This window comes from Otolemur garnettii, unplaced genomic scaffold, assembly GCF_000181295.1.
Source record: "Otolemur garnettii isolate 467f Iridium unplaced genomic scaffold, OtoGar3 scaffold00029, whole genome shotgun sequence".
Classification (NCBI taxonomy): Eukaryota; Metazoa; Chordata; class Mammalia; order Primates; family Galagidae; genus Otolemur; species Otolemur garnettii.
Window position 1 is genome coordinate 8183798 of NW_003852424.1, and position 24998 is coordinate 8208795.

At 44.1% G+C, this 24998-nt stretch overlaps 1 non-coding gene across 1 annotated transcript; it reads left to right on the forward strand.

The window, feature by feature from the left end:
- The first annotated feature begins 24113 nt into the window (after positions 1 to 24113).
- On the forward strand, positions 24114 to 24217 carry LOC111724969. The gene has a single exon (XR_002773168.1). It is a non-coding gene; the product is annotated as a U6 spliceosomal RNA (small nuclear RNA).
- Positions 24218 to 24998: the final 781 nt, after the last annotated feature.

Genomic DNA, 24998 nt, shown 5'->3' on the forward strand with positions numbered 1-24998 from the left:
TGAGGTTCCTGAAATGCAGTTTTTGTTTTTTGTTTCTTTTTGCTCTGCCAGCAACTTCAGATTATGAGAAAGTGCATTCTCTGCATTGCACAGATAGAACAGTTCAGAACTATTCCAGAAGGTACAGCCACTATTGGATACAAAGTACAAAAGTGGAGTGGGTGGGTGGAGCTTGAGGAAGACAATGAAAGAAATTTGAATCTGTTTTTGTTTCCGAAATTCACAGAAGGAATTAGTTTGATGTTGAGTGAAGTACCAGGTACCTTGGTGAAAAGGCTGGTCTGGTGTGAAAACAAAGAATTGCAAGGAAAGTGTAAATAAGGCCTATTATTGAGGAAATGAGACAGACCAGGCTCACTGACAGCTGAGGGGGCAAAGATGTTATGGCTGGGCCAGCAGTGATAGCTCATGAGCAGAGGTGGGATGATCCATTGGGCTCAGGAGTTTGAGACCAGCCTGAACAAGAGTGAGACCCCTGTCCCTACCAAAAATAGAGAAACTAGTCAGGCGTTGTGGGAGGTGCTCGGGAGGCTGAGTCAAGAGGATGGCTTGAACCTGGGAGTTTGAGGTTGCTGTGAGAGCAAATGCCATGGCACTCTAGCCTGGGCAACAGAGTGAGACTCTGTCTCAAAAAAAAAAAAAAAAAGAAAGAAAAAAAAAGAACAAGACAAGAAAAGGAAAAGAAAAGAAGAAAAGAATTCCAGCTGAGCAAAGGGAACTTTGCTGCAAAATTCCTGAATGATGGCAGCACCCATAGCTCATTGGGTGGGGTGCCAGCCACATACACCCAGGCTCGTGGGTTCGAATCTGGCCCAGGCCAGCTAAACAACGACAACTGCAACAACAACAAGAAAAACATAGTTGGGTGACACCGTGGCTCAGTGGGTAGGGCACCAGCCCCATATACCGAGGGTGGCAGGTTCAAACCCATCCCTGGCCAAACTGCAACAAAAAAAATAGCTGGGCATTCTGGCGGGCGCCTGCAGTCCCAGCTACTCAGGAGGCTGAGGCAAGAGAATTGCCTAAGCCCAGGAGTTGGAGGTTGCTGTGAGCTGTGACGCCACAGTACTCTACCAAGGGCGATAAAGTGAGATTCTGTCTCAAAAAAAAAAAAAAAAATAGCCCCCCATTGTGGCGGGTGCCTGTAGTTCCAGCTACTTGGGAGTCTGAGGCAAAAGAATCACTTAACCAGGGGTTCTCAAACTGCCTCATTGTGTTTTCATTGTTAAAAATGGGTTGCAAGGGCAGCACCTGTGGCTCAAAGGAGTAGGGCGCTGGCCCCATATGCCACAAGTGGCGGGTTCAAACCCAGCCCTGGCCAAAAACTGCAAAAAAAAAAATGGGTTGCGACCCACAGGTTGAGAACTGCTGGCTTAAGCCCAAGAGTTGGAGGTTGCTGTGAGCTATGATGTCACAGCTCTCTACTGAGGGTGACATAGTGAGACTGTCTCAAAAAAAAAAAAAAATCCTGAATGAAAGAAATCCCACAAACTTGCTGGAAAGCAGAAGTTGGGCTAGAGTGATGATTGTGAAGATTGTAAAATGTTATTAAACTGGAAAATCAATGTTGAGCTGGTGGTAACTGTAGCATGTGTATGTAGATCCCCACTTACCAGCTGACAAATTACTGACTGCCAATGGCCAGCCTGAGACAGAAAATGAGGGAAGACAGGCGAAATCTTGCAGGGAAAGGTATAGGGTACAATGTGCTCGTGGTCTCAGCAGGGTTTGCCTTGGTAAGAGGAAGAAGAAAGAAACAAACTAGGAGGAGGCAGAGGAGGAAGAAAAAAAGAGAAGGTTACAGAAAAGGGAAGAAAGATAAAGAAATTCTTATTTTACAGGGAAGGGAAAAAAATGAGAGAAGGAAAGAGGGAGGAGCAGGCGCTAACAGTTAGTTATACACATCATCTCATTTCCTCCTCTCTACAACCCCCAAAGGGTATTTTTTTGTCCCTATATTACAGGCAAAGGATGCACAAGGCCACACAGCCATGAAAGATACAGCCAGGCGAGAACTCTAGTCTACCTGACACGGTTTCCATGCTGCCTAGGACCTTGTTCAGCAGTCCACAAAGAGGACATCCGATTATCACGGCTGGCCAGTGGGGACCTCTGGTCATCACGGCTGGTGAGTGGGTGCAGATGTGGGAAGGGAAATTGGCTCCTGGAACATGACGTGCAGAATTAAATTCCACCAGCTTGCCTTTACCTCAATCCTGAACACACAGAAATGGCAATTGCAACTGGTCTTAATAACAACCAAAAGATTTGGCCTTTTTGAAAAAACAAATAGTGTGTGGGTGGGGGGGATTAGTCTTTTAAAATGAGGTTAGTTTATCCTGGAAAGGAAAAGCTCAAAAGAGATATAGCATTCCGTGAAACAGAATTTACATATAGGGACTTGCTCATATTGTAATTAAATGATATCTGAAAGTATATGGACATGGTGGCTCACACCTATAATCCTAGCACTTTGGGAGACTGAGGTGGAAGGATTGCTTCAGCTTGGGAGTTCAAGACCAGCACGAGCAAGAGCAAGATCCTGTCTCTACCAGCTGGCCATTATGGCAGGCACCTATAATCCCAGCTACCCGAGAGGCTGAGGCAGGAGGATCACTTGAACCCAAGAGTCTGAAATTGCTGTAAGCTATGATGCCATGGCACTCTACCTAAGGCAACAGAGTGAGACTCTGTCTTAAAAAATAAAAAAATAAGTAAAAGTAAGTGAACTGATTTTTAAATTTATTAATCATTCTAATTGTAGTAAAATACACATAACATAAAATGTGTCATTTTAATCAGTTTTAAGTGTATCATTCAGAGACATTAAGTATATTCACAATGTTACACAACCATCTCCCCCATACAGCTCTAGAACTCTACTGCGCCCCCGCCCCCCAGACAGAGTCTCTGTTGCCCTGGGTAGAGCGCCATGGCCTCAGCCTAGCTCATAGCAGCATCAAATTCCTGAGTTCAAGCAATCATCCTGCCTCAGCCTCCCAAGTAGCGAGGACTACAGGTGCCTGCCACAATGCCTGGCTAATTTTTTCTATTTTTAGTGGAGACAGGATCTCACTCTTGCTCAGACTGATTTCAAATTCTTAAGCTCAAGGGATCTTTCTGCCTCAGCCTCCCTAGTAGCTAGAACTACAGGCACCTGACGCAATGCCTATCTAGTTTTTTTTCAATTTTTAGTAGAGACAGGGTCTCACTCTTATTTAGGCTTATCTCAAACTCCTAAGCTCGGCTAGGTGCCCGAAGCTCAGTAGTTAGGGAACCGGCCACATGCACTGGGGCTGGTGGGTTCAAAGCTGGCCCGGGCCTGCTAAATTAAAAAAGAAAAAAAAAATAGCCAGGCATTGTGGCAGGCACCTGTAGTCCCAGCTACTAGGGAGGCTGAGGTAAGAGAAGCACTTGAGTTCAAGAGTTTGAGGTTGCTGTGAGCTATGATGTCACAGCCCTCTGCTGAGCGTGACAAAGTGAGACTCTGTCTCAATAAAAAAAAAAAAGAAAGAAAAAACACTTCTAGGCTGAAGCCATCCTCCTACCTCAGCCTGCCAAGTGTCAGGATTATAGGCATGAGACACTGTGCCCAACCTCCAAAACGCTTTTCATCTGGCAAAACTGAAACTCCATACCTATTAAACAATGACTCCTCACCCCCACCCCTCTGCCCTAGGCAACCCCCATTCTACTTTCCTTCTCCATGAATTTGACAGTCTGAAAACCCCAAGTGGTAACAGACAGTATTTGTCTTTGTGTGACTGGCTGATTTAATTAGCGTAATGTCCTCAAGGTTGATCCATGTTGTAGCCTGTGTCAGAATTTCCTCCTGGCTCAGTGTCCATAGCTCAGTGGTAAGAGCGCTGGCCACATATACCAAGGATGGTGGGTTCAAACCTGGCCCCAGCCAGCTAAATCAGCAATGAGAATTGCAACAAAAAATAGCCCACCATTTGTGGTGGGTGCTTGTAGTCCTAGCTACTTGAGAGGCTGAGGCAAGAGAATCGCTTAAGCCCAAGAGTGTGACACCATAGCAATCTACCAAAGGGGACATAGTGAGACTCTGTCTCAAAAAAAACATTTCCTTCCATTTGAAGGTTGAATAATAGTCCATTGCATAACACATTTTTTTTTTTTTAAGGAGACAGTATCTCACCAGTCACCCTGGGGTTGAGTGCTGTCACACCATAGCTCATAGCAACCTCAAACTCTTAGACTCAAGCGATTCTCTTATCTCGGCCTCCTGAGTAGCTGGGACTACAGGCAACCATCACAAACCCAGCTATCTTTCTAGAGATGGGGATCTCACTATTGCTCAGGCTAGTCTTGAACTACGGAGCTCAAGCAATCCACCTGCCAAGGCCTCCCAGAATGCTGGGATTATAGGCATGAGCCACCTCGCTTGGCCCCTATAACACACACACACACACACACACACACACATATATTTTGGGGGGGGGGACAGAGTCTCACTTTATGACCCTCAGTAAAATGCTGTGGAGTCGCAGCTCACAGTAACCTCAAACTCTTGGGCTTAAGCGATTCTCTTGCCTCAGCCTCCCAGGTAGCTGGGGCTACAGGCACCCACCTGCTATTTTTTTTTTTTTTTTTGAGACAGAGCCTCAAGCTGTCCCCCTGGGTAGAGGGCCGTGGCATTACAGCTCACAGCAACCTCCAACTCCTGGGCTCAAGCGAGTCTCCTGCCTCAGCCTCCCAAGTAGCTGGGACCACAGGCGCCCGCCACAGCGCCCGGCTATTTTTTGGTTGCAGCCATCATTGTTGTTTGGCGGGTCCGGGCTGGGGATTCGAACCCGCCACCTTAGGTGTACGTGGCTGGCGCCTTAGCCGGTTGAGCTATAGGTGCTGAGCCTATTTTTTGATTGCAGTTGTTTAGTTGGCCTGGGCCGGGTTCAAACCCACCACCCTCCATGTGTGTAGCTGGTGCTGTAACCACTGTACTATGGGCACTGAGCCAATATAACACATTTTTTAATCCTTTTATCTGTCAGTGGACACTTGGGTTGTTTATAACTTTTGGCTATTAAATTGCTTTTGAAAACCTTACACAAAAATTTTAAAGAAAGTTTCAAAGTGCTTTTAGATATATAATATCACTTTATGCTGTGTATCTTCTTCATTGCAGTGAGAGATAAATCCACGGGGTTTTATCTTACAAGTTTTGAGAGGGAAGTCAATCACAAGAGGTGGAAAACAACTGCTCAAAGCATGCCATGGCAACCAGTCCATAGAGAGCCTTTATCAAAAGCAAGGAGGGTAAAGAGGCTCCCAGCTCTATTTTCCAGGGCGCCTCTGGGTATTATGCCTTCCTCGCCATGCTGAAGAAGTCCAATGCCAGTTTGGAGGAGGCAGGAAAAGGAAGGGCTTGTCCTACTCCCGGGCCTTTATAACCTGCTGCCCTGGTTGCTCATAAAAAATATAACAGGTTCAATGTTGTTATAATATAAATAAGGTCAGAACACAAAGAAGATCAGCTCACTTGTGATTTGTTTGTTAAAGCTGACATTTGTATAGTGCAGGATTTGGAAGATTTTTCAACGTGGTTATCCCATCAGAGAAAAGCCTCTATAGAACTGATGGTTACAGAAAAGTTGGCCGAGTATGACAAGTATTTAATGAATTCATCAGCATTTGTTCATTCATCAACAAACACTTTTAAGGGCCTGGTGCATGACTGCACTTTCGCATGAATTGTCTCACTTTTTCTTGCAAGAACCCTCCGAGGCAGACCTGATTGGCCACATTTTATAGGGTCAGTACCAGGCATGAGGCAAGCACAGCACGTAGGCTCTGCAGCCAAAGGGGCCTGGCCTGGCTCCACTGTTACCAGCTGGGCCACCTGCAGAAGAGACTTTGCCACTTTGAATTTCACTTTACCCATTTCTAAAATGAGGTCAGTAATAATGTCCATCTCCCAGGGCTATTACAAGATGGAATGAGAGAAAGTATGTAACCATTTAGACCAATACATGGCAGACAAGCTGGCATTCAGTACACCCCACCCATTATGACATATCTGCATTCATCCCATTTTACCTGTCCAACTACTCCAAGAGGTATATTATTTTTTTTTTGAGGCAGAGTCTCACTCTGTTGCCCTGGTAGAGTGTCATGGAATCGTCATAGCTTACAGCAACCTCAGACTCTCGGGCTTGAGCAATCCTCTTGCCTCAGCCTCCTGAGTAGCTGGGACTACAGGTGCCCACCACCACCAGCTAGTTTTTTCTAATTTTAGTTGAGTCGGGGTCACTTGCTCAGGGTCTCGAAATCCTGAGCTCAAACAATCTACTTGCCTCAGCCTTCCAAAGTGCTAGGATTACAGGCGTGAGCCACCAAGCCCAGCCTGAGGTACACATTCTTAATATGCCCGTTTTATGAATGACAATACAGAAGCAAAGAGAGGGTAAGTAACATAAGTAAGGTTCAAAGCTAGTGTCTAGTTTTGCTTCCAGATCTTCTCCATTTTACAGCTGTTTGTGGAGCTGGAGCCCCTGGCTAGGAACCCTTGAGTGACAGGGATGTTCCCAGAGTCGTGGGGCAGCTGTATTCGGCTTCTGCTGACTGCAGCTGCTGGAGATCCGGAGGTGCTGGGAGATTGGCGTGGGCCACAGTGGTGTCTGCTACCTGCCTACTAAACCTACATCCCGGCCAGGCGCGGTGGCTCATGCCTGTAATCCCAGCACTCCGGGAGGCAGAGGTGGGTGGACTGCTTGACCTCAGGAGTTCAAGAGCAGCCTGAGCAAAACCAAGACCCTATCTTCACTGAAAATAGAAAAACCGGCTCGGCACCTATAGCTCAACCGGCTAAGGCGCCAGCCACGTACACCTAAGGTGGTGGGTTCGAATCCCCAGCCTGGACCCGCCAAACAACGATGACGGTTGCAACCAAAAAATGGCCAGGCGTTGTGGCGGGCGCCTGTGGTCCCAGCTACTTGGGAGGCGGAGGCAGGTGACTCGCTTGAGCCCAGGAGTTGGAGGTTGCTGTGAGCTGTAATGCTACGGCACTCTACCCAGGGGGACAGCTTGAGGCTCTGTCTCAGAAAAAAAAAAAAGAAAATAGAAAAACCACCGGGCAGAGTGGTGGGCGCCTGTAGTCCCAGCTACTTGGGAGGCTAAGGCAAGAGGAACTCTTGAGCCCAGGAGTTTGAGGTTGCTGTTAGATATGATTCCACGAACTCTACCCAGGGCAACAGAGTAAGACTCTGTCTCAAAAAAAAGTAAAATAAAAATAAACCTGTATCCCAGTTCTTGATGAATTGGCTGTGACAGTGACCAGAACCACCGTCATTTCCAAATTCTTTTCCTCTGTTTTCCCACCCTTCCTTCCTTTCATGGCCCCTCTGCCTCTTCTTTCCTCTGATGCCATATTATCTTATTCCACTTACCTCTAAATTTTCTCTCTTCTCTAGCCTAATTTGGAAGGGAACGAAATGGTTCATCCTGTGTTTATTAAACATCCTGTTCTAAAGTGTTTTGTTGTTTTAGACAGGGTCTTATGTCATCACCCCAGCTAGAGTGCAGTGAGTGACAACATCACAGTTCACAGCAACCTCAAACTCCTGGGCTCAAGCAATCCTCCTGCCTCAGCCTCCTGTGTAGCTGGAACTACAGGCTTTTGTCACTACACCTGGCTAATTTTTCTATTTTTCTGTAGAAACAGGGACTCACTCTTGCTCAGGATGATCTCAAACTCCTGAGCTCAAATGATCCTCCTGACTGAGCCTCCCAAAGTGCTAAGGCTGCAGGCATGAACTTTTGTGCCTGGCCCTGTTCTGCAGGGTGTTTGTTGGTTTAGTTGGTTTTTTGAGAAAGAGTCTCAGTCTGTTGCCCTAGGCTAGAATGTCATGGCATCACCCTAGCTTACAGCAACCTCATACTCCTGGGTTGAGCCTCCAGAGCAACTGGAACTAACAGGCACCAACCACAATGATCTCACTCTTGTTCAGTCTGGTCTGGAAATCCTGAGCTCAAGCCATCCTCCCACCTCAGCCTCCCAGAGTGCTCGGATTACAGGCCTGAGTCACTGCATCCTACCCCCTGTTCTGAAGTTTTAAAAGCAAATGAAATGAATATTGGAGCTAGGCTTTTAAAAGCCTCAAAAATCAGTGAACTGAATAGATGGAAGATTATGTTATAAAGAAAATAAATCTATCCAAATGTTAATTGTACAATCTAAGTGGTAGATGGATGGGAGTTCAGGGCATAATTTTTTTCTATGTATGTTAGGAAATGTTCACAGTTAAATTTGGGGTGTGGGTGGGAATCCATGGCTTTTCATCTGTCACTAGTGAGGGCTGGGGCAGTGGCCTCAATATACAAAAAAGTTTCTCCTCCCTCCTGTCAGAGAGCATTTGGAGGGAGGTGGGTCTCAGCACTCTCTTTTGGAAGGAAAATCGCTGAGAGGCTCACTCAGGACTGGAGCTTAAGGGCGATGTCTTCACACAAAGCCAGGCAGTGGAGAGCTCCGCGGGGAGCGTGCACTGAGACTCAGGCTTCGGCTTCCCTGGGAGGAACGGCTGGGCTCCCCAAAAGCTTTGATCACAGTGAAGAGAATATGAGAACTGGGCTGAATTAAGTTGCCCGGGTTGTCTCAAAGGAGAAACGGCTGCAGGCAGATAACATTCGGAGAACTCTGAATTGGGTAGCGCTCCATCTGTTAGTCCACCTTGCCTTGGAACATAAACTGGTGCTTGAATGGCAGAACCTGCGGGTCTCTGGGACTAGTGAAAGTCCCGCTGGAAAAGATGACGGCGGCCTGTTTGGCCAGGCATGTTGGAAAGGGGTATTTTCATTGCTGCTGCTGGGTTGATCAGTCGAGCTGCCTTCTGGATGCTGTTTCTGAGCTGGACCCCGACTTAGCCATCCGAATTCTTTTCTGACTCCAGCCCTGCAGCGGTGACTGCAGGAGTGACATATGCCTTGCCGGCGGGGGGAGGGCGTGCGGTAACCCCTGTCCCTCCCTCCCGTGCGTGGCAGGAGAGATCTCAGAGGCGCCGACCTGGCACTGCAACAAAGACGCACGCAGATCACGACGCCTGGCCTGTAGAGCTTCAGATGAGAAACAATCTAAGGGGTCGTCCGTGAGGACTGCTGACATAGGAAAGTGCTGGCACGGCTCTACAACCGAAAGCCATGCAAGTCCCTTAAAAAATAATGAGAATGTGCTTTAGGTATTGATGAGGAATAATCTCCAAGTCGTGTTGTTAATTAGAAATCAAAAGGGAGATTAGAACAGTGTGTATAGCATGTCCATTTATGTGATTTAAAAAAATACATACTCTATGGTTATGTATGCCAAGAACACATTTGGTTGGATACAGAAAACAGGTCGTCTCAGGGGACAGGGAGTCGGGCAGGGACTAGATGAAAGATCTCTTTGTGTTCACATGCTTTCTGTGTCATGTGACTTTTATCATGTATGTATTTTCTACTAAAAAATTTGTACTTAAGTAGAAATAAAATCAGGCTGTGAATGCCATAGCAGCACCATGGTAATATTTAGGCTGCCTAAGCTCCTTTATCTGACCAATTATCTGTCTCAGGTAATTAACTCAACATCAGGCCTGGGGAGTTGGAAGCCCTGGGTAGTGACCACCTGCAGAGAGACCCCCACCAGTCTGCAGCCGTCTCTATCCCAGGAGCCCCCGTACCACCAAGGCCAGTGCCCTCTGGGACAGGCTCCCTTTGGCATTCGAGGCATTTGCACCTCCAATTTCTGATTTTCAGACAATTGTTTTGTTAAAAGGAGAAGAAAAGGAAGGGGGAAAAGGCAGCCAGCTTCAAGTTTGATCTGGAAGATGTGGCCACCTGTGTCAGCTTAAGTGTTTCCAAGTGTTTGGGGTGGGGTGAAATGGCGGTAGCTGAGCCGTGTTCTCTCACAATCCCTGGAGGCTCTGACTCCTGGAAACAGGTAACCCTACACTTTGATGAGAGGCTAGCTGGGCTTTCCATCCTGGCTCCACTTTTGAATGGATATGGGGGTTGGAGCAAGGTATATTTTCTAAGCCTCTCTGTCCTCACCGAAAGTAGGAGGGTTGGTGGAGATGGGAAAAAGGACACTACTAATGATATCATAAGTTTATTGTGAATATTAAGCTCTCAACAAATGTTGCCTAGTTTAGTAACATTACAGATTCTGAAGGCAAACTGCTTAGGTTTCAACCACAGCTATATCATTTACTAGTTTTTTTTATTAATATCTATACCAGTTTATTAATATAAACTGATATTAATAGATATTAATATAGATTTTTATATAATATCTATATCACAGCTTTTTAATGAGACATAAACAAGTTAATACTTGTAAAATGCTTAAGACAGTGCCTGACACATAGCTATTTTTGTGTTATATGAGGCTTTACTCTAATGTTTCATGTTATTTTTTAGAGGTAGGGTCTCGATTTGTCATCAAGCTGGAGTGCAGTGGTGTGATCATAGCTCACTGTAACCTTAATTAAGCTCTAGAGCTCAAGTGATTCTCCTACCTCAGCCTCCCAAACAGTAGGACTACAGGTATGTACCACACCCAGCTAGTTTTTCTATTTTTTGCATACATTTTATTTATTTTTTATTTTTTATTTTTTTTTTGAGATGGAGCCTCAAGCTGTCCCCCTGGGTAGAGTGCCGTGGCATCACGCTCACAGCAACCTCCAACTCCTGGGCTCAAGCGAGTCTCCTGCCTCAGCCTCCCAAGTAGCTGGGACTACAGGCGCCCGCCACAGCGCCTGGCCATTTTTTGGTTGCAGCCATCATTGTTGTTTGGCAGGCCCGGGCTGGGGATTCGAACCCGCCACCTTAGGTGTATGTGGCTGGCGCCTTAGCAGCTTGAGCCACAGGTGCCGAGCCTTGTATACATTTTAAAGAGATGTTATTTATATGTTACTTTTCCAAGTTGAATTGAAGGTTACTGGCCAAGGGTACCTAGACATGGTACCCACATCCATTTTACCTGCAATTCATACACTTTGGGGAGAATGATCGATTTTATTTTCAACCAGATTGCTTAAAGGGTACATACATTTTTGGCACCCTGGTATATATTTTTAATCTCTCATATTAAGACAGGGAACCATAGGGGATAGTTCATCTTTGTTCCACCGTGTCTAGGGCCCAGCTGGGAGACTCTGAAGGCTGGAGACAGAGTCATCTGCAGCTAGTTCATTTGGACACCTAGGAGTTGATGTTGGTGTCAGCTGGGAGCTATCGTCTGGCATACCCACTCATGGCTTCTCCATGTGGCCTGGGCTTCCTTACAACATAGTGCCTGGGTCCAGAGAGAAGGGAAGAAAGGAGGGAAGAAGACAGAGAGAGAGAAAATCACCCATTTTTAGACTCTCATGGCATTTTCAACCTTGTAAGCAATCTTATTGCTTTAACAAGTGAATTTAATGAGTGAATTTTCTCAAAATGGGTTTGTTAGCCTGTGGGTTGGTTAATTTCATGTATCAATTCAGTTAGGCCATAATCCAGACATTTGGTCAAAGATTATCCAGGACACAAGCTGAAAGTCTAAATATAAAAGACCCCCTTCAGCCAGGCCAGCTGGCTCAGGCCTGTAATCCCAGCACTCAGGGAGGTCAAAGTAGGTGGATCACCTGAGCTCAGGAGTTTGAGACCAGACTGAGTAAGAGTGAAACACCACCTCTACTAAACACAGAAAAACTAGCGAGGCCTTGTGCTGGGCCCCTTTGTCTTAGCTACTTGGGAGGCTGCATCAAGATCACCTGAGCCCAAGAGTTTGCTGTGGCACTCTACTCAGGGCAACAGAGAGAGACCCTGTCTTAAAAAAAAAAAAAAAAAAAAAAAAGACATCCCTTTTTCTCCCCCTACCCCCACAAAAGAGAATTCTGGGAATTCTGCCAGAATCTTTGGATTTGAACCATAACAAGGGCTTTTCTTCCCTGTTTCTTCAATGGGCCCTTTCCTGGGTCTCCAGCTTGCCAGCCCACTCTGCAGATTTTGGACTTGTTAGCCTCCATTAGCATGAGTCAGTTCCTTAAAATAAATCTCTCTCTATAAATATACACATTCTATTGGCTCGGTCCCTCTGGAGAACTTTGGCTCATGTAGCCTGGTTTCCTAGTATCACTAAAACCTTGGATTCCTTGTTCAGAAGTTACTGCCCTTCCTTCGTGACTGCAAATGGGGTTTTCATGTGAAATATTTCCTGCTTTATTTCGTAATAACAGGTGATGCACCCCTGATACATAGCATTTACGTATCAGTTGTAAAGCCCTGTAGCAAGGTGCCTGCCCTTTGTCACTCTTTGAGGAGGATGGGAACAGGCGCCATTACATGGCTCATCAGTAATCTGTGGCAGAGAAGCTGTGCTCATCAGCGCAGAAGTAAATCTTTCATTACCAGAAAATGTGAATCAGCTCAAGTGAAACAGGGTTTCTGTCAGCTTATAAAACTTAATTATGTTTTTAACTTCATAAATTAGTTCCAGTAAAGACATTTGAAAATACCCAATCTCCAAGTTGGAACCAATAGAAAATTAATTGTAAGAGTGCAAACTTCTAGTGTGTTAAGAAGTTATTTGTGTCACCTTGGAAAGGTCAGTGCTTTAAATTTTGTATCCATTCTGCATCAGAGTAGCTCAGTTTTCTCTTATCCAACAAACTCCAGAAGCTTCTGAACTTCATGAGTAAGCACATTCCCCAAATAAGAGAAATATATTGCATGGGGGAAGGGATCAGTAGAGTGGTTTAAGTTTTTTACCCTTGAGGAGTTAAGAAAAACACTTCAACATAAGGACAAAAGCTCCCTTGTTTAAGCGCTTCCCCAGCTGCACTTCAACTAAATATATCCTGGGCAGAGTGTTTTCATTTCTCCACCCCTCTCCTGAGCCAATCACACAGTGACAAACAGCTCAGAGGCCCCTTGGGACTGGCACTGCAGAGGTACAGCTTTGGTTTCAGGGTTTCGTGTTCCTTTCCAGCTCGGGCCCGCTCTGGGCGGTCCTGCTTCCCCCGGAGGCTGCAGGGAGCCCCAGGCGGGCGCAGTGTGGGCTCTGCTCCAAAAGAGGCCTTCATGGGTTAACTCAGCCGCCTCTGTCTGGAATTCATGCACCACCTGGGCTGACTGCATCAATGACTCATTGTTTCTCCTCTGAACAGGCTGAGGAGTGCTTCTTGGTGTCAATAACCCAAGCAAAGTAAAACTGCTTTTTCCTTTTCAATATAACCAAATTTCTAAAACTGAATGCAGAACTGGAAATCTGGAGAGTACATTTCTTCTGCAGCAACGGAAGAAGGTTAGACAGTAACCAAGGTTACTGTCTTTGAGTTGGTCTGCAGGAACAAAGGATTTAAATTTACTGTCTCCAAACAGAAAGAAAAAAAGAAAAAAAGAAAAAAAGAAAAAAAAGAAAAAAAAAGAAAAAAAGAAAAAAATAAAGCCAGGGTTCCTTTATTCATAGCTTTTGTCATAATTCTATAAAATGAAGCAAATTTAGTTTAAACTGCTTGTCTATCTAAACCTGTCGTCTGCTAGTACACAATCTGGACTTTAGCTATAGTATCCACAATTTGTATATGTGAAAATTTTGGCCTGTGATTTTTCACACAGCTAAATATAAGATGTGGGCTGGGCACTGTGGCTCATACCTGTTATCCTACCTTTCTGGGAAGCTGATGCGGGTGGATTGCTTGAGATCACAGGTTCAAGACCAGTCTGAAACAGAGCCAGACCTTGTCTGTAAAAATAGCTGGGCTCTGGAAGCACCTGTGGCTCAGTGGGTAGGGTGCCAGCCCCATATACTGAGGGTGGCGTGTTCAAACCTGGCCCTGGCCAAACTGCAACAAAAAAATAGCCGGGCGTTGTGGCGGGCGCCTGTAGTCCCAGCTAGTCAGGAGGCTGAGGCAAAAGAATCACCTAAGCCCAGGAGTTGGAGGTTGCAGTGAGCTGTGTGACACCATAGCAATCTACCAAGGGCGATAAAGTGGGACTCTGTCTCTACAAAAAAAAAAAAAAAAAAAAAAAAGCTGGGCATTGTGGTGGGTACCTATAGTCCCAGCTATTCAGGAGGCTGAGGCAAGAGATCTCTTGAGCCCAGGAGTTTGAGTTTGCTATGAGCTATGATGCCATAACACTCTACCAAGAGGGACAAAGTGAGACTCTGTCTTAAAAAAAAAAAAAAGAAAGAAAGAAAGAAAGAAAAGGAAAAAAGAGAGACTCTGTGTCAAAAAAAAAAAAATATATATATATATATACATATATATACACATACATATAATATGTGTATGCACTAGAGTTCACATATGAGTCTTCCACGCCCCTATTTCTAAAGCACTGTATTAACAACCCTGCCCCACCTCAAATTTTCCTGTATGACACCCTTCCTTGTTTCATCTAGTTTTATACTCACTAGGAAACTGAACTGGTTGATATGCCTGGATTGTAGGACTTTTTGCCTTGCTTAAGTCTCAGCTCCCAAACTCGAGAGCCAGAACTATGCAGACATTTTGCTACCTCTCTCCTGCAAGTGTGTCAGATACAACACATTTTGAACTCTTTTTCCTTTGGTCTCTTCCTTCTGCTTCCCGACATTTTTAGGTATTTAAAGGAAGATGTGGAAAAAAGAAATAAACGTAGGGCAGCACCTGTGGCTCAAAGGAGTAGGGCGCCAGCACCATATGCTGGAAGTGGAGGGTTCAAACTTAGCCCCGGCCAAAAACTGAAAAGAAAAAGAAAAAGAAAAGAAATGTAAAAAGGAAAGGAAAAAACGGATTCAAGATCTAGATTCTAACTCAAATCTGGAAGGATTACATGCAACAAAGTGCTTTCTTCATCAAATTAAGCAACAGCCCTGAAGAGAGAGAGAGAGAATGGACTGGACACATGGAGATTAAATAGGATGTTTAATAAAATGGCAGTAGATGCTTTTATTCTAATTGATATCAATTAGATGGTGAAACCTTTAAATTTCTACAGTAAGAGGAGCTTGCTTTGGCTTTGGATGCTTTTTCATGCAAAAGGGAATGAAACTCATTCAGGTTCTTAATCAGAAAAACTCAAAATAACAACAACAATTTCTGTCTTCCATGCTATAATTTAGCAAATTGAGTATTTTTTTCTTATGGCCTGTGTCATTAAAATGAGGTCAAGTATCAAAACATTTGCATTCGCCTTTCATAAGCTAATGAAAACCTGCAAGGATTAAGTATTTTTCTGTTTTTGTAGACAAGACATAATTATTGCAACATGCTCACAGAAATGACAATACTTAAAGCTTCAGTTGCTCATGTATAACCACAAGTAAATGTTTAGTTCTCTGAATGAGCTCCTTTCACATCATATACAAGAAATCTATTTGCTAAAGTGTCTCCTTGGCTACTAAAGATGTTGTGGTCTTTGTGCCCAAAACATAAGTGTAGTGGGTAAAATATCCAGAAGACTGTGACTTGAGACAAGCTGAATGAACACAACCCTATCATGTGCATTTTAGTCTGGGCCTTCCAAGAGAGACTAGAATCAAAATCTCCGGGCACTTTTCAGGTTCTGAGAAATGTGTGTACCCTATTTCCAATTTCTCATCAGCGCAGCCACCTTCCTCTTGCTCCTACTGAGTCTTTTCATCAAAACAAGGCTCTTAGGATCCTAACATGCTTTTTAGTTGGTGATGGGTTCATCCTGCTGTTCTCAAGGCCAAAGTAAAGACAGTTTGTGTAAGTAATTGTTCTTTTTTTTAAAAATTGTTCTTTTTCTAAGCGGTAGAACTCTTTCACCCCCAGTTTACTAAATGTAAGTTTCTGATGCATCCTTCGAAAATCCTTCAGTTGTTTTCCTTTGGACCTAAAAGGAAAATTGTTGGTTCTTAAGGGCAGGAGGCTTTCCCTAACTGACTCTACCCTCAACCACTGCCCTAATAGTTGTACAAACTTGGAAAGGACTAAGGTGGCCAAACAAAACAGTAATTTAATGACTTTAAAATCCCAGTCAAGGAGAAGGGGACAGATAACTTGTTTTGTTTTTGAAACAGAGTTTTGCTCTGTCAAGCCCCTGCTATAGTGCAGTGCTGTTGGCACAGTTCACAGCAACCTCAAACTCCTGTGTACAAGTGATCCTCCTGCCTTAGCCTCCTGTGTAGCTGGGACTACAGACACGCACCACCATGTCTAACAAATTTTTGTATTTTTTGTAGAGATGGAATCTCTCACTCAGGCTGGTCTTGAACTCCTGGCCTTAAGCAGTCCTCCTGCCCAGGATTCCCAGTGTGCTAGGATTATAGATTTAAGCCATTGTGCCCAGCTGACTCGCATTTTATTTCATGATGTCCCAGCATGTCTGGAGCAGAGAAGAACACTATGCCTTGACTTCACCTTAGATTCTACAGTCAATGCCACTAACAGGACAGTGCCCGTAGCTCAGTGGTTAGGGCGCCACCACATACACTGAGACTGGAGGGTTTGAACCTGTCCCAGGCCTGCTAAAACAACAATGACAACTATAGCCAAAAAATAGCCAGGCATTGTGGTGGGCGCCTGTAGTCCCAGCAACTTGGGAGGCTGAAGCAAGAGAATCACTAAATCCCAAGAGTTGGAAGTTGCTGTGAGCTGTGATGCCATGGCACTCTACTGAGGGTGAAATAGTGAAACTCTATCTCAAAAAAAAAAAAAGAAAAAAAATGCCATTAACAGACAGTGAACACTCATGGTTTTTACAAAGATTCTGTATTTTTGTATGTAACCAGATAAAACTCTTGCTCAAATAATGTAAATCTAAGCCACAAGAATTTAGGAGAAAATGATAATTGAAAATACTTCCTTAGGCTCGGCACCTATAGCTCAACTGGCTAAGGCGCCAGCCACATACACCTAAGGTGGCGGGTTCGAATCCCCAGCCCGGACCCGCCAAACAACAATGACAGCTGCAACCAAAAAATGGCCGGGCGTTGTGGCGGGCGCCTGTGGTCCCAGCTACTTGGGAGGCGGAGGCAGGAGACTCGCTTGAGCCCAGGAGTTGGAGGTTGCTGTGAGCTGTAATGCCACGGCACTCTGCCCAGGGGGACAGCTTGAGGCTCTGTCTCAAAAAAAAAAAAAAAAAAGATAATACTTCCTTAAAAACAAAAGCTTTATTAAATACATCTCTGGAATGAAAAACAATCTTTGTAACTTCTGAATCATGGTTTTGTAACTTTGACCAGTTTGATGTGCTATCTGAGTCCTTGGATGTGTATCACTTCATATCTTACTGGTGTTTAGGAAGAAAAGATAGCGTTTATTTAGAAACTCATTTTGATACGCAAGCACTGATAGCAACAGGACTAACAATTCTCTCCTGTTCCTAAGTCGTGCATGACAGTACCTAGTTCTACTAAGTGAATGTTGTCTATAATGTATAAGGTTCTGTGGATAATATCTGAAAAACTGCCAGCATGAACTCAATGTTTTTTGCAGGTACTTCATGCCTTTAGACAAAAGGCATATATAGAAACTTATCTCACAGGTTTGTGCTAAAATAGTGGCTATAGGAATCTGAGTATTGTGTCCTTGGGCCTCAGAAAACAATACTTGAAAGTTTGGTGCTTTGGCATGCTGAGTGCTTTGATCTGAAGGCCAGGGGAAAGGCATCAGAAGCACACTCTCCCCGACCTTCTTTTACCCTCCTGTCTTCTGCTTCCCTTTCTCCCCCAAGTCAGGCCACAGAAACTTCCCCAAGGTGGGTCACAGAAACTAGAAATATTACATTAACCTTCCCCTGCCTTCTGTTAGGAGCTTGACATAAAGAAATTCTCTGACCTACTTTGTCTGATAGTAGATCATAAGACCCTCATTCCGGCAGAAGGGGTCCTGCCCTCTACTCAGGAGGCAGGAACGCTGCACAGAGAGGCTATGAAGAATCTGAACACACAGGCCTTGCTGAGTTTCCCCGCCTCAGTCTATGCCATTAGGTGATACCCTTTTTGCCCATTTTTACATGGCTGTCCATTCTTCACCCAACCGGAGCATAAAAATGGATAGCTTTTCTGGATGTTTTTTCTTCATTTCTGAAGCCTTTGTCATGTAAAACTTGGATTAAATAAGTTATGCTTTTATCTTGTTAACCTGTCTTTTGTCATGAGCGTGGGACATGACCCTTATTCCAGGTGAAAAAAGGTATCAAACCTTTCTGTTCCTCCATTTCCCACACCCAACCAAAATGAAGCAAGTATTAGAAAAGATGTTCAGGGTGAACTAAAGGATTAGCTAAATAAAGGCGGTAACTGAGAAGTCTGTTTAATTGCCGATTAAGTGGGTAATTTGAAAATTCTGTTCTGGAATCTTAATCATTTGCTGCTGAACATTTTTCCTTCCTTCCTTCTCCCATCTCCCACCCCCGATAGTTTTATTTTTCTCTGTCGCCCCTGCTAGAGTGTAGTGGCATCATCATAGCTCACTGAAACCTCAAACTCCTGGGCTCAAGCAATCCTCCTGCATCAGCCTTCTGAGCAGATGGGACTGTAAGCACATGCCACCACAATTGGCTAATTTTTTCCTATTTTTTTGTAGTGCCTCATTCTTGCTCAGGCTGCTCTTGAACTCCTGACTTCAAGCAATCTACTTACTGCCTGCCTTAGCCTCCAAGAGTACTGAACTTACAGGTGTGAGCCACCACACTCAGCCCCAATGGTTTCTGAGTATCTATCCTAAGGATCAAAAACTCAAATATTCACAGGGGCCAGGAAGATAACTTACTTTATTTATTTATTTATTTTAATTAATTTATTTTTTTTTATTGAGACAGAGCCTCATTATGTTGCCCTCGGTAGAGTGCTGTCGCATCAGAGCTCACAGCAACTCCAACTCTTGGATATAAGCAATTCTCTTGCCTCAGCTTCCCAAGTAGCTGGGACTGCAGGTGCCTGCCACAATGCCTTTTCTTTTTCTTTTTTTTTTGTAGAGACAAGGTCTCACTCTGGTTCAGGCTGGTCTCGAGCTCAGGGCAATCTACCTGCCTCAGCCTCCCAGAGTGCTAGGATTACAGGCGTGAGCCACCACTCCCAGCCCAGGAAGATAACTTTATTAAGCAAAGCAGGTGGATTTAAGAAAAATGAAGACAGACATATTTTACATGCCTAATAAACACAAGGCAACTCTTCATTTTCTCTAAGAAATGGGCTTCCTCCCGTTATTCTTGGATGATGCGTTAGTTTTGTTTTCTCTTTTTTGGTATTGAGAAATATTTAACTTCAAGGAAAACATCAGTGCAGACTCCATATAAATGACACGTCACACTTAGCTTCAATACGGAAGCAATTAAGGAATAGCAGCAGCTCTAGCAAAGTGGACAGTTCATGTCCCATCTAAAACGGCAGCCACATTTCTTTTTTTTTTTTTTTTTGAGACGGAGCCTCAAGCTGTCCCCCTGGGTAGAGTGCCATGGCATTATAGCTCACAGCAACCTCCAACTCCTGGGCTCAAGCGAGTCTCCTGCCTCCGCCTCCCAAGTAGCTGGGACCACAGGCACCCGCCACAACGCCCGGATATTTTTTGGTTGCAGCCGTCATTGTTGTTTGGCGGGTCCGGGCTGGGGATTCGAACCCGCCACCTTAGGTGTACGTGGCTGGCGCCTTAGCCGGTTGAGCTACAGGCGCCGAGCCTGGCAGCCACATTTCTAAGCCTGACACCTGCTGCCACGTAGAAGCAGACCCAGCTGGCCACCATCTTATTCTTCAAGAGAAGCTGGAGTTCCTGATTTCTATGTAAACCGTGATTATAAAATGTGGCCTTAAATTTAAAAATATTTATGAAAGAGACAAACAAATGTTTGGAGGACTGTAGGCCTAAGGTCACCAGTCTGACATCTCCGATCCACTATGTAGGTACGTATCCTGCTGTGATGTGCTGAGAATAAAAATAAGATATTTAAATATAAAATAAGAATCTTATGGACTAGAAAATTAAATATGACACTAGCTATCTGTATGTCATAATAGGGGAAATTGCCAAGTGGTCTGGGAACCCCGGGCAGACCAAATCAGATGCAGATGAATGAGCAGGAGGCAGGTCAGGGAGGAATTCCAGAAGGAAAGGCTAGGTGAGCTGTCTTGCTAGTTGAGCTAAGCAAGCAGAAATGTGGGAGAAGGTGCACAAGGCTGAGGTATCAGCACGTGCTAAGACATGGAGCCACGAGCAGCCTGAGTCTTTTGGAAAAGAAGCTAAGGTGGTATGCTAGAAGCACAAGTATCTGAAGCTCTGGAGGGAATACATCCTCCCTGCCAGGCATCTCCAGTGCTGCACAGTGAAAAGGGGAACCCAGGAGCCAAGACTGAACTCAAAAGAACATCAAAGCCAGTTGCCTATTTCGAATTTCTTAGACACATTTTCCTGGTCTGGTGCAACATGCAAATACACTTCAGCATCTGCTAGAAATTAGATTTACTTTCAGAGAAATTAAGAAGTAAGAATTTGAATCAAAATAGAGAATTTAACCCTCACTATTTGGTAATATACTTCCAGCTTCCTACTATTTGACTCAGTATGTCTGTGGAAAGCGTAAGCCAGTGAGGTGTAAAGTCGAATGCAGGGAGACTCTGATTGAAAGAGCTTCTCTCTGAATCCTGACACAGATACAGATCTAAAATGTAAATAAGCGTCCCTCATGCAGTTATGGAGAAAGACTCCCCTCCTTCCCTTTCTTTCAGCATTTGAGAGAACTGGTAATGGTAAAGTCTTTCCCTATGGCTTTGAGAAGTATGTAAATCTTTTTAAAGGCTAAATAAACTTCTTGCCAGCTTTACAACCCAGGAATGCCTTTCTCAATGACCTGGGAGCTGCCTCTTTGAAATATAATCACCACAGAAGGCAGCGTCCCTATTTCCTAGAGGATAGGAGTCTAACTCTTGTTGGGTGCCTTACTCCAAGCAGCAAACCTACTGTCCTAGCATACATGTTTATTTTTCCTTCTAATGAGGCTAATTAGCTCACACAGATTACCAATTACCAGGAGAATTTCAGATAAACTATGAGTTACAAATGATGTCAAGGCCTGTTATTTGGGGACTAGTTATTGTTTATCTTGAAAACGTGTATGGCAACAGTGTGTGTTGGTAGAGGTATGTAAAAGGGTGACATTTCTGACTCTGCAATCTCTCAGCTGATTTCCTGTGATGCGCATCATGGTTTGGTTTGGTTTGATGCTTATTCGATAAAACTGTTTTTCTTCTGATTTTTCCGGAGAGATTTGGGGGGTTGGCAGAACTTTTAATTATGTTTTCCCAACACCTGACACCTCAGTTGGCTAGGTTTGGATATTTCAGCTCAGAGGTAAGCATCTAAACTGCCCTGACGACTAATAACTTGATATAAAAATCTGTTAACAAAGAGGGGCATAATACAGGTAAAGGCTTTCACTTTACTCCCTGAAAATGCGGCGCTTATAAGTAATCAAGCACCTCCCTAAGACTTATAGACGCCGCGGTGGGAGGCCCAGGCGGGTGGAGTGCCTGAGCTCACAGGTTGGAGACCTGCCTGGGTAAGAGGAGAACCCTGCCTCTAAAAATAGCCCGGCGGTGTGGCGAGCGCCTGTAGTCCCAGCTACTTGGGAGGCTGAGACAAGAGAATTGCTTGAGTCCAAGAGTTTGAGGTTGCTGTGAGCTGTGACGCCTCAGCACTCTATCCAGGGCGACAAAGTGAGACTATCTCAAAAAAAAAAAAATATATATATATATATAGAATTCACAAAGGTAATAAAGCACAATGGCTGCCTAGCGAGCGGGCTCTTCTCAAACGACTTTGGTTTCAATGCCGGGTTCTACAATTTACTAGTTGTGGCATTTAAGGCAATTATTTAGCCTCCCCGTTCCTTTCTCTATTTATAAAATGGAGGTACCTACTTTAAGGCTTACTGTTTAGTGGAGTAAAATGGCTCAGTAACTATTAGTATTATTCAGCAACATTATTTGAAGGGTTTGTTACCAGCAGAAACATTTCTGAGATACAAAGATTTTTAAAACAAAATTTCTGTCCCTAAAGGATCTTACAACTTAACAATAATTATAATGGTACTATAGGATCAGATCTGGGTACAAACATTTCGAGGAAAAGAAAAACAGAAATATCAACAGGTTATTTTTACAAAGGGAGTATACACCGTCAGGGAGGGGCATCATTACCCGACTCAACTCAACGTAATTATATGGTTTCTATAGTTCAGCGTCACAGCACTTTAACTATCAGGACTAGTTCGGCAGGAAAAACCATAATTCTTATCAAAAGAACAAGGAATGTGAAAACCCCGCCACAAAAAGACCACGGCTTATACATCTGGAGGCACTCTCTGGATTTTTCTCCCATCCAATCTAACCGGAAGATTTTTCTAAGCGTTATAATAGTAAATAGGTATTGACATCGAACACTCTTAAAACCAGCCATACAACTCTAACTTTCTGCTAACATCAAGGACAGGCAACCGACTCTGCCCCGGGCGCGCTAAAACAGGACTCAGGGGCCATCTTGGAAACAAAGCAGCCCTGGGAGCCCGGGCGGAGGCGGCGGTATCCTGGCAACGGAGGCGCGCTCCGCCCCGCCCAGCTTCCTGCCGTGTGGGCGGGGCCGGCCGGGCGGTGCAAAACCACCTCGGCTTAGTCTTAAAGGCGCCCACGCGTTTCCTGCCCCAGGTTTCTGTTCTGTGGGCCTGGCGTGCAGCTCCTGGTCAGCCAAAACGTGAATCGAGGTCTCTATTTTCCTAGCGCAAATAAAATTAACAATTCCTAGGGAAACACTAAGTCTGCAACTGGGTGAATAATGTGGGAATGACTAGGCTTCCTCAAAACCAAGTTTAAAAAATACCCCAAATCTAAACCGAAAGAAGCCCTACAATATCAACTCTGGCACAGAAGAGAGCTGCTGAACTCGGGAACAGGACAAAAGGAATAATTTCATAAAGGCACCCAGTGCAACAGGTTTAAAAATGAATGGTTTCTGAAGCAAAGAAAATTCCATTTTGACAGGTGTATTGACAAATTCTAGCTTACTAAAAATTACTAGAAAATAAGGTAATTTTATTTAAGAAGCAAAGCACGATCAGAAAACTTAACCTCCCTTTATAGAACAGTTTTCATGGTTGAATAATCTACGAGGTTTCTTTCCTCCTCATCCTTCGTCGTCAAAGAACTTTCCTTCAGGTTGGAATCTTATGATTGACAGGCAGTAGTTTATTTTTGTCTTACTTTTAAGACAAAATAAATAATGCTCCAGATTTTTGCAACGTGAGCTTCCAAGATACATTCTCCTGCGCTCCAAGGTTTTGAATTAATCTCATTACTAGGCAATAGTTACTGAAACAACTGAATAAAAAAGACTGGTCTCCCGGAAGTAAAGCTCTTGACCCATTAAATATCTTTTCAGTCCATTGCCAAAGATGAAAAATCTCCTTTCGCTGCATTTCTCCTCTGATAGTTTCTCGGTGGTAGATGTCTGTTCTGCTAAAAATTGTTGTCAGGCATTACCCTCCACTCTTACACTCTGCCCTGACTGGGAGGTTACTGCCGGTTTCTGGATGGATTCTCACCAAATGCAGAGGTGAAGTTCCAGGCTTAGCGTGGCCCTGGCAACTTGATTTTACACTCCCGAACTGACCATTTTCCCCATGCTTCTCGGCCAAGTTAAGCCACATTCCACCCCCACCCCCAGCCCCTTTTATCCTGTCCCTTTTTCCCCCAAATGTAAATTCTCTCAAATTCCAATAGCCACTTCTTAGTGATAGGTGAAGTTTTGTGATTTTTTCAGACCGCAAAGCTACTATTTTTGAGTTCTAAACAATTGTTTTGCATGAATTTAGACACCTAGGGATTGTGTTTAGGTTGTAATTTTCAAGTTTGGATATTAAAGAAGGGATGGTACCTGTGACATTTTCTTTCTAGAACCACACGAAAATTAATTACGTGTAACACAAGGATGTGTCGTGTAGAACTGCCATCTACTTTGAAGCTTCAGGGGAATGTGATTTAATGGGAACTGTGCCTTTGAAACGAAAATATGTGCAGCTGAAGTTGGTTGCCTGGATTTTTGGCCTGCATGTTCATTTACCAGCGCTAAGAAACTGAAATCTGAAAATGCCTCTTTGCAGATCAGATGGTGTTTTTAACTTTCAGAAAAATCTTGTCAGTGCTTGCTTCGGCAGCTCATATACTAAAATTGGAACAATGAAGAGATTAGCATGGCCCCTGCACAAGGATGACACACGAATTAGTGAAGTGTTCCATATTTAAAAAGAAAAAAAGGCTTTGTCGTGGAGAGCCCAGTCTGTAAAAACATGTAATAATTGCAGAGGGAGGCCAGCCCAGGTGGCCTGGGTAGCTTTCCTACCACAGGGAAGTGGCATTTTACACCCCAGGCAGCTCTGCAGGGTTCTAATGGCTGATGGGAGCCGCACCGGAGGAGAATCTCCCTGTAACTAAGACATCCTGAAGAACAGAGGCTACAAGAAAACACCCAGAGAACTGATGGAAAGAGTCACTGGAATCCTCCCTTACAAATCCAATTCTGTTCAGTGGCTAAGAAGCCAGTTTATTATAAATTAGAATCTAACTCTGCTGTGAAAATATTATAAAAGAGTTTTTGAAGAAATTAGAGTGTTTAAATATATGTAAAAATTTTAGCAAGCAGAGCTGAGAGACTTTGGTTGCGTATTTATTTAATACAGATGATAAAATTACATTGTTCATAAAATGCTGTGAGGATTACTGGATCGGAACGTAGGAAGACAGCATTTGAGAATTTGTCTCTGAGGTCGAGCTGCCACATAAAATACATTACATCAGTCAAATTTGAATTTCTGATAAGCAGTGATTTTTTTTAGTATAAATAATATGTGAGACATATGCAAAATATTATTTGTTGTTTATCTGAAATTCAAATCTAACTGGGCAATGTGTACTTTTATTTGCTAAATCTAGCAATCCTATTTCGAGGGCTTGTGTGCTTACGGAGGGCACATGTAATTAGGTTTCTCCACCTGCATTAGAGTAGCAAACACAAAAAGGCTTCCAG